The sequence below is a fragment of the Bactrocera latifrons genome, unplaced genomic scaffold (genome assembly GCF_001853355.1).
Source record: "Bactrocera latifrons isolate USDA-ARS-PBARC rearing strain unplaced genomic scaffold, ASM185335v1 scaffold_1401, whole genome shotgun sequence".
NCBI classification, from domain to species: Eukaryota; Metazoa; Arthropoda; class Insecta; order Diptera; family Tephritidae; genus Bactrocera; species Bactrocera latifrons.
In genome coordinates this window covers 3,108-14,083 of record NW_017534855.1, presented here as the reverse complement: position 1 = coordinate 14,083, position 10,976 = coordinate 3,108, and the positions used below count along the sequence as shown (strand labels likewise).

At 37.6% G+C, this 10,976-nt stretch overlaps 1 pseudogene; it reads left to right on the top strand.

Moving 5' to 3' along the window:
- The first annotated feature begins 6,293 nt into the window (after positions 1-6,293).
- LOC108965506 lies at positions 6,294-7,644 on the top strand (annotated as a pseudogene).
- The last annotated feature ends 3,332 nt before the right edge of the window (positions 7,645-10,976 follow it).

Genomic DNA, 10,976 nt, shown 5'->3' with positions numbered 1-10,976 from the left:
TTTTTCAAATAAATCATCAATGGTATTCCAGTGAAAAGATTGTCAAAGTAACAGGATAACGGAAGTTCTTGCACCTCTTCCGAAAATTCGTCAATCATACACAAGAGTGGAGCTGCGCAAGTGCCAAAGCGTTCTTCATATTTAGGATTCACCCTCGGATTCTTAACTTGGTATATTTCAAAATTGATCATATATCCTCTAGGAGTGCAAAGAGACCAAGCTTTGTATCCRAAAAGAATTGGCTTTCCTTTTATGAACTGTTTACATCCATGGCGACCGAAATATGCAATCATACTTTCGTCATATGAGAGATTTTGTTGTGGGTGAAAGTTTTCAGTCATTTTGGCCTTTATATGGTCAGTCAGTGGGCGTAGTTTCCAAAGAGTGTCAAACCTATCAGAACTAGCAGACGGTTCGTGCAATGCGGACTCGAAGTGCAGCATATAGTTGATTTCCTCAAAGCGGTTCCTTCGCATAGCATTGAAGACCATAACGTTTTGAACGTCATCATCGCAGCTCCACATCTCTCGAAAGGCTCCTGTAGAAGTGTAGCCAGTTACTATCAAAATTGCGATGAACACACGTAACTCTGAAAAATTTAGTGTTAAATATAAATATCATAAAATCAAAATAGAGATTACATCGTCATTACCGTCTATAGTAAGTTCTTCGTATCGTTTCTGATGATGCGCAGCGTACAAATTCGAACATTTGCATATAGACAATGTATTTATATATTGTTGTGATAAATTTAATTTCTATTACTAAGAAACATAATACAAAAAATATTTAGTATCAATCAAATAAAATTATTAAATAKTCATGTCCAAAGTGAATGCAATATGGAAATGCCGGCGGCAAAACGCAAAAGCATACATATTTGCATACGTTGCGAAAGCAATAATTCAAGCATGAAAATATCACAATGCTGTTGTTGCGAGTATTATAAGGAGCATGTATACATACAAATATTTATGTCTCTTCATATGCTTGGGTATGTGAGACAGAGAACATAAAAAAATTTCTTTATGGTTTTATGTGTGAGCGGTGTGTTTTGTACACATTTTTCGCTGTCAAAAATAAAATAAAATATAAACAAGCAAAACGAAATTCTTCATTGGGAGCGTAATCATGGGCATGCATGGGGTTGGGACAAATATGTCCCGTCAGTATTTTTTGATGGGACATATTATATTTATCCTGATCAGTACTTAATGCTCTCAGGACTTTCATATTATTTCAACTGGTTTTTATACGAAAGCTAATTTTATTTGTAATTCAATGAACATTTTCGGTAAACAAAACTGATTTTATTTGTGATTCAATGAACATTTTCGGTAAACAAAACTGAAATACATATTTCATATTAGACTATAAAATAAAATTAATTTGAAATTAATGAAAATATTTGAAAATAGGTATTTATTTGTGATAAGGTTCACATATTGTTTTTGTACGTCTCTCCTTCGTTTGTTCTGCGCAACCAGCACAACGCCTCCGATTGCAAATTTGTATCAATCATATTTTCAGCCAAAACTATCATAAAATCAATCAGTGGCCTTTGTTTTCGTCCCAGCTGAGAACTGATTACCCAGGAATTTCCAACAGACATCATAAGTAGTATATAAAAAACTTTTTTCCAATTCCAGTCCAATTCATATTTTCCTGCGATTTGGTCAGCTCGATCAACCCCTTCCATTATCTGACTGTAAAATTTTATCATTTCGGCACAGTCTACATTGACTTTTTGACCGATTTGTAGCTTTTTTTCTATCGACGACATTTCAGATGAATGACAATTACTTACAACGATTACTTCCTTGGTATMATGCCATTTGGCAAACATCACACCTGTGTTGCTTTCTCGGAAAATACATTGACCCTTCCTGAGCTTAAATATTAATTACTGGCAATTTCTTACGGTTTGGCATAACAGTTCCTAACACGACATAATTCAAATTTTCAAGGAGGTTGATACGAGTGAAGAACCAATCGAAGCATAACTTRACATCAGTTTCTTGTATTGTAGCAGCTAATTTATTAACTACGCGTTCGCCAAGAGTTCCTTCGACAACTCCTTCTTCTTTACCGCAGTAAATATTAAAGTCATAGGTATAGCCGGTAAGAGCATCACAGCTAAACCACATTTTAATGCCACGCTTAGTGGACTTTAACGGCAAATATTGTTTCATAGAAGATCGGCCCTTGAACTTCGTCATACTTTCGTCAAATACTCTGGTATGCACTTTCCATCCTTGAACTTAAAAATCGAGATTTCAGGCACTCCGACACATCTTCAATATAGTATAATTTAGATGCTCCCTCTGGCTTTTCAGGTGAAGCAAAATACATTTTCGACAATAGCTGAAATCTATCCCGTGTAATAGCTGATTTTATAGCATCGTTTCCCATAGAATAATGTTTTGACCAATAGTGTCKAATGGATGGTAGACGATTATATGACATAATGATGATACAACCAAGAACAATCTTTATTTCTCTAATATCTGTAAGCATTGTATTTTTATGCACCGGTTTAGATTTTCGAAAAATTTATATTCGTTCGTTTTTACACTGCGTAATACGCATAAAAAGGCTTTCTGGGAAAATTTTCATGAATATATCGTAAGAATTATAAGTCCTCTTAAAACGTTGCCCTATGTGTGGAATTTGAAGGCTGCTCACTGTTTTTCTTCGAACAAAAGCCACATTGGGAACAGACCAAATGGTATTATGAAAAGTGTATGTAGAGTTTACTTCTTGTAAGTTATCTCCTACATCCTCGTCTTGATGATCAATATGCTCAGCATCACTGCTTTCAGTAGTAGACTACTAACCATCTGTAGGCTTATATTCATCACTACTAACGCCCGAAAAGTCTTCACCTTCATCAGAAGACTCCAAGATATTAGCAATCACATTGCGATCTATTGATTTTGACATTTTTAGTCTGTACAAAAGTTATAGAATTATTAATTGAAATAAAACGTTGACAATAAATGTGGATCCTGACTGGGAACTTTTTAGCCCAACAAGAATACTGATGGGATACATATATCCCGCAAACTTATGAATATCAATAATTACAAAAATATAATATAATGTTAGTACTCACCAACTTCACAATATGTCCAAAACACTAACACAACTATTTATTAAGGTTTCAGTCGAATTAAAACCAGTAAACTTAAAAATATCAAAAAAATTCACTGCGAATTATGAAATACGCGACCAACCATTCGTTCTATTTTGGCAAATGAACACGTGTTTTTTATTTGAAAATACCACGAATGTATAAATACCGTTAAGAATAGTATAAGCTACGAAAAGGGACTAATTTCAACTTTTTTAACCACTTATTTTCTACGCTAGGTATCTTTGAAAATACACCGGGACACATAGGACCCATTCGGATCGAAAGGGTTAAATCTAACAAATGTTCGATATCGAACCTGCACCTTCTCTATAATTTACATTCTCTGGTGAACATGTGCGACAGGCAAGCGAATCATCTCTTCGAATTTATTTCTGATGTAGCATATTTATCTATTTCTTTGTATTTCCCAAAGTTATAGATGGGAATTCGAAATATTATCAAAGCTAGAAGGGAAATAGTGACCGAGCGTCTAGCAAATATATGAGCGCTTGGGCAAAAAGCGAGAACTTTGAASCGCGATTTCTCGGTTTTTCATTTCTAGGATTATTCTTAATTGGCGGGCAGGATAGAAAAAAGTAAACGTCGTATGGAATTAGGCAAAGTTTATTATCTTTGGCATAAAATTATATTCTATTTGAACTAAAAAAATACTAAGAAAAGACAAGTTTGAACATATTTTTTAAACAATGTGAAGTAAACTTTTTTTTGGTCAAAAACCTATTTTTTCAATTTTTAACAAATTTGTAAAATTTTAGTATCTTTTTTGCGTTTTTCTTAGGTTAACTAGAAGACCCGAAAAATGCATATGCGAGATACATCGGGCAATTGTTTCCCAAGGGCAGAATACCAAACATTTCGTATCCAAAATATTTGTGAAAGATGTTCAAATATATAACCATAAAGCCTAGAAATTTCGCTTGAATGAATTATTTTATTCCGCATAAACGTGTAGGTGTTTTTGTAGATCTGAATGAAAATTTAAAAAATGTTTACGTGAAAAACATTTTTATATGCGAGCGACATTTTCTGGAGAAATGCGTAACGCAAAAAAATTGCGTCCCAGAGCCGTTTGAGACATCAATTTAATTATTCAGCCAATATTTAACGCCACAAATTCTTTTTTTCAAAATACCAAAGAAATGGGCCTGGAATATTTTTTCCCCCAAATGGAAGGATCTGCCTCAAATGCGAACGGTGCATCGAGGCAGCTGCTTCCGATTTTAGAAAGGGAAGACCGCGATAGTATTTTAGAGCCTCTGCCACTTTTTCAGGAGAAACTATTAAAATTATATGAAAAAGAACAGGAGAATAGGAGTTTAAAAGCTCAGTTGGTCCAAATGACAATTGAATTAGAAAGATGTAGAGAAATGTTCACAAGTAGTTCCTTTAGGAAAAAGTCAGATCCTCTTGAGATAGTTTGCAGCAAAGTTCCTCCTTAGTTAGGTCCTTGTATTAAGAGTAGTTTTTTAAATAGTAATCGCCCAAATCACGGTCGGCGGTATGATAGTTTTTTTACAACTTAAGCTTTGGGTGTATTTTTTTTTTTTGTCGCCAATTGCTTACCGCTACCTTAAGCCACAACTTAGTTTTCCCTCGGAAAATACTTCACAAAATTTTGTCGCAGATTGGCCTCGTTTCCCAGGTTGCACCCAAAGCAGCATAAAATCGTTAAAGATCAGGAGTAGGGGACTCACTTTCGAACAAAAGTTCATGTCGGTTTCATGTGATGAAATGTCATTTGCAGTATGATAGGAAATTCGATAGGGTGGTAGGTATTAAGGATTATGGATGAAAATCGCAATTCTAGATTAGCAACACCTGCAATGACCATAATGGTGCAAGGTATACGTSGAGAGCCTTGGTCCCACCCATTGTCTTATTTTTTCGTAAAAGTTTCCAGCAGAGTGGATGTCCTCAAGAAATACATTTTTGAAGCCATTACCCAACTGCAAAATATAGGATTAGTTCCTTGCCAGTTTTTTTGTGACCAGGGTACCTATTTTCAAAATTTAGCTAATTTGTTAGGTGTTTCAATGTCACGGCCTTTTTTCAACATTAAGAAAATATGTTTTTTACGACAGTCCCTATTTATTAAAATAAAGTCGAAACTGTGTAGAAAATAAGAAAAATAAAGTTGCTTTTRAAAATAGTCGCGTATGTTGGTCAGATATAGTATATTTTTATAAACAGGACTCTAAGTCGAGTTATCGGTGTTACCATAAGTTAACCGATGCTCATATTTATATTATATTACAGTATATTCAAGGTGTACGGACGTGTTTTTAACTCGCTCCGTGAATTCTGTGATTAAAACGGAAACAAACAAAAATTAAAAATCAAAAAAATTATTAAATAGAAAATAAACAAATAGAAAAAGTGTACCCAAGTTGTTATAAGTAAACATAAACAAATTGTGCACGAAACAGAAAGTAAAAACAAAAAAAGAAAAATAGTCAAATAAATAAAAATGAGTGCTACTCAGCCTCACCAGCATTCTTTAAATGCCTACTTTAGCTTTGTCGAGCCAACAGTAACTCCTGTAAAAAAAAAATAAAATTAACAGGGATGACTCATCATCGCAGCGATCAGCTGAAAAGAAAGTAAGCAAGCGCAGTCAGCCGAAGCAGCAGATAAGAGCAAACGGGCAACAACAAATGCGCTGACCAGTATTCAGGAAGGAAACCAAAATGCAAGGTGAGAATGTACCAAGCAAAAAAGGGCCCTATGTTCAGACTGGTATTGATCACTATATTAACGTAAAAAGGAAGCTAATAGTATGTTTACATATAACGAGACTATCTACATTAACGAGATTAACTCGATAATCCGTAATTAAGAAACGAGATTTACCATACAAAATTCCTTTCTAGTTAATCCGAGATTAAAAATTAATCTTAGATTACACAACTAGATTAACGGTGTTATTCCTAATTTTATCGACAATTTTTGCGAAAAGGAGGAGAAATGTCAAATGACATAGTAAACAAAAGTGGCCGACAGCGAGGGAAAAGGTTAGTAAACTTATTTTTAATAAAATTTAAAATATGTGTAAATTTGCTGAACTTCTTTATGCTTGTGGAGGGAAAAATTGACACAGCTTCGTGGTGTAAAACGTATTTCTCACGTTTTAAAGGATATGTCTGTAGAAATGGCTATAAAGCAGCATGTACTATATATTCCGAAACTGAAATTAGTGTGAAAATACATAATTTGACAAATAAATAAAGTTAAGTTTATTTAATATTCATGTGCATTTATTCACATACAAATTTCCAAAAAATTTTACAGAGATGAGAGGAAATCTATTGGTCCCTCTGGCGGCAGCAGTTCGACTTGGGAATTCTACCCTAAAATAAATAGTATCCTCGGGAGCTATAAAAGCTTCAATTTGGAAACATTGGTGGAGGAGAGCATAGGTTAGTAAAACAAAACAGAAATTGGAAGAGTTTATATTTATTTTTATAAACTAATTTATTACAGGTCACGAAGTTATACACTGTGCATCACCCCTTAACAGCTCTTCCATTACGTTAGATTCCCAGGAAGAATTGCAGTTTGTAGACGAGGACCTGCAAGGAAAAGAAAAAATACATACTTCAAATAATATTCAAAATGAATTTTTGGAGGAATTCCGGGCTTCAAATAGAAAAATTAAGGCGGAAATTGAAGCAATTAAAGAGGATGGCAGGGAGGCCCTTCAAATTGAAAGAGAAAGAAATGCCATGCTCAAAAAATTCTTAGAAGCATTTTAGTAAAGCCTATAACAACATATGCTTGAAAACGTGAGAGTTATATTTTACACCACGAAGCATATATCTAGTCCAGGAGACGATTTTTTTTATTATATATGTGGCAACACCGTGTTCACCGCTTATAAGCAACCCTTTGCTACGTTTACAACACTATCCTTTAGCAACGCTGTACTACCTTTTTCATTCTAGCTGTAAGCAACCCATTTCCCAGAATCCTATCATTCTTCCCTTTTTGTACAAACCGTCTTGCCGAACGGACGTATACCCGGAGAGCATTTAATTTTGTTAAAGAATATTAAAGTATTTCTAAATTAAACAATAAACCTCCAAAACAAGTGAAACGAATCTACAGATGGAATAGCAAGGCGAAAGCACCGCACAGGCATCTCCGCCCGCGAGCGTACAATCGGCAGCGCAGGCGAATCAACCTCAAGGCATTCTGGCTAGATCAGCAATCGAAGTGCATCAGCCCGATCTACACGTGGATGCAGCAATGGTTCCTCGCATTAGCCCGCCAAATATGAACGACACCAACATCGAGTCTTATTTTTTGTCACTGGAATTCAGTTCGCTGCTACAGGTGTGACTCACGATGCACGAAAATATAATCTGGTCATGGCGCACGTTCCACCAAGCAAGCTAATGGAGCTGAAGGCCATAATCGACTCTACTCCCTCAATAAATCGTTACAACTACATCAAGTCCAAACTTATAGCGCAATTCGCGGATAGCTAACAATGACGCGTACAGCGTGTTCTTTCCGAGACAGTGATAATCGACCTCTGGGAATCGCGTCTACCTCCTCACGCTCAAGCTGCTGTTATCGCATCAAAGTTGCTGTTGCAGACGCCATCGCGGACTCCATGAATTTTCGACAAATTAGCATGGTAGATAACCAAGCACCGGCAACAGGCACCCCTACGCTAACTAACAATGAGTCAACCACGCTAGAGGAATTAAAAAAAGAAATCGTGCAACTGACGAGGCAAATCGAATCCATAAAAACGCACCGATCACGAAGCGTCAGCCGAAGCCGACCGAGACAAGAACGAAATACACGCCAGGAGAGCGCACAGGCAACCGAATTATGCTGGTATCACCATAAATTTGGGGCCAAAGCACGAACTTGTAGGAAACCCTGCTCTTACAATAACGGGCAACAGAGCGAATGACTATAGGAAACTAAAACTGCAGCGCCTATCGGTAACGGAACTCCTGCAGTCACACACCGCTTGAAAATCTTTGACGGACTTTCTCAATACAACTTTTTAATAGACACCGGGGCAGACGGATCGGTAATTCTCAAAACCACTAGAAACAACGACATGAAGCCATCAACCGTTAAACTTTTTGCGGCAAACGGCACCCCAATTACCGTATACGGCGAAGTGCTTATTAAAATCAATTTAGGCTTAAGATGAGAATCCCYTTGGCACTTCCTCATCGCCGACGTTACGAGCGGAATTATTGGAGCCGACTTTATAAGCCACAATGGACTGTTGGTTGACTTAAAAAAGAAACGATTAGTCGACAATCTAACATCAGTGACATCGCCTGGGAAGCTCGTAAGTAACAATAAATTATCAATAAAATCATTCGACACGTCATGCGCATATGCAAGCCTATTCAAAGAGTTTAGCAATTTAACACACGTTGCACAACCCGGAAACCTAGCCATATCCTCAGTCGTTCATCACATCGAAACTCTCGGCCCACCTCTATCTGCTCGACCAAGACGCTTTTCACCAGACAAACTGGCAGCGGCTAAAGCAGAATTCGAAAGTTTAATCAAATTGGGCATCTGTCGCCCATCGAACAGTAGTTGGGCCAGCCCTCTTCACATGGTCATGAAAGGAGACGGTACCTGGCGACCATGTGGAGATTTCAGGGCATTCCATACCTACAGGACTTCACCTGTAATTTAAATGGTAAGACGATATTTTCAAAAATCGATATGCAAAAAGCCTTCCACCAAGTTCCCGTAAATCCAGAATTTGTTCCGAAAACAGCTATTATTACGCCTTTCGGCCTCTTCGAATTTATCTTTATGCCTTTCGGTCTTCGCAACGCAGCGCAGACACTACAAAGACTCATACACGATGTCCTACGAGGACTAGATTTTGTATTTCCATATATGGATGACATCTGTGTAGCATCATCATCCGTAGACGAACATCTATCTCACCTCCGTCAACTCCTCGAGCGCCTACAGAAACATAACGTAAGACTAAATGCTACAAAGTCAATCTTTGGAAAGTCCGAAATCACATTCTTAGGACACACCATCTCAGCAGAAGGAATAYGACCTCTAAAGCAACGCGTACAAGTTATGAGAGATCTTGACAAACCAACTAAAGTCAATGGTCACAATCGATTCTTGGCCAGAATAAATCTTTACAGACGCTTTATCCCACATGCAATCGAAGCGCAAATACCACTTTTAGTCATGTGTCCAGGTAACAAAAAGAACGATCGCTCTAAACTCCACTGGACGGAAATTTTGACAGCAGCTTTCGAAGAATGTAAAACCCAGCTTTCGAATGCATCTCTTTTAGCACACCCCTCGAAGAACGCCGAGTTGTCATTATGGGTCGATGCTTCAGATAAAGCTGCAGGAGCTGTCTTACACCAGGTAACGGACAGAAACTTCGAACCATTAGCATACTTTTCAAAAAAATTCGACAAAACGCAGGTACGTTACAGCACTTATGACAGAGAGCTTACAGCAATATTCATGGCCGTTCGTCATTTTAAATATATGCTGGAAGGATGCATCTTTCACATCTACAGCGATCACAAACCACTAATTTATGCATTCCAGAAGAATCCTCCAACCGACAAGGTCGCCAGCTTGATGACATTTCCCAGATAACTASAGACATTCGCCATGTGGAAGGAAAAGAAAATGTAACAGCCAACATGCTCTCCAGAATTGCGCAAATCCAAACAACCAGTATAGATTACAACAAACTCGCTGAAGACCAAAAAGTCGATCAAGAACTCAAGCTTATATTCCAAAAGAACGTTAACTCGTCGCTTCAGTCAAAATATTTTACTATACCCGGATGCGATAAACAAATAGTCTGCGACGCATCGACCAGAAATATAAGACCATTCATCACAAAGAAGTTCCGCTCTCTGAAGTGTTACGAGCTACCCATGGGTTATGCCATCCAGTTACTCGCGCTACAGCCAGGGTACTGACAAGCAAATTTGTTTGGCCTGGAATTCAAAAATACAGTATTGCATTCGTAAGAGCATGCGATCAATGCCAAAAGGCAAAAATCACTCGACACATTTTAAGCCTCTCAAACGCTACGAGTCCGGAGACTCTCGATTCGATCACATTAATATCGACGTTTAGGCCCATTTACCTTACATGCAGGTAACCGTTATTGTCTAACAATCATCGAACGCTTCTCGAGATGGCCAGAAGATATTCCTATACCCGATATGACAGCACCAACTATCGCAAAAGCTCTCATCGCCAATTGGATCGCAAGATTTGGAGTTGCAGCCGTCATTACATCAGATCGTGGACGTCAATTTACATCTACCTTATTTGCAGAGCTAACATCATCGCTTGGTATAACGCATCTGAAGACAACACCATATCACCCACAAGCAAACGGTATAGTAGAAAGATGACACCGAACGTTGAAGACTGCAATTTTATGCATTAACTCCGAAAGTTGGACCGACTTTCTACCAACAATACTCTTGGGCGAACCGTCTACAAACAAGACCTAGGAACATCACCGGCAGAATCAATCTACGGTACAACGCTACGAATTCCTTCAGAATTTTTTGTGCACGACAGCCGAATAAAACACAGTCAGAATTCGTTACTCAACTCCGAGACCTAATGAGCACCATCAGACCATCCACTACATCATGGCACGGTCCAAGGAAAGTATTTGTACATCCCGATCTGGTGACATGCGAAACGTTTTCGTCAGAAATCATTCCTTATAAAGTTTTATCACGAGAGGAAAAGTATTACAGAATTGAAATAAAAGGAAACCAGAAAATATTTCTATAGACCGATTAAAGCCAGCATATCTACC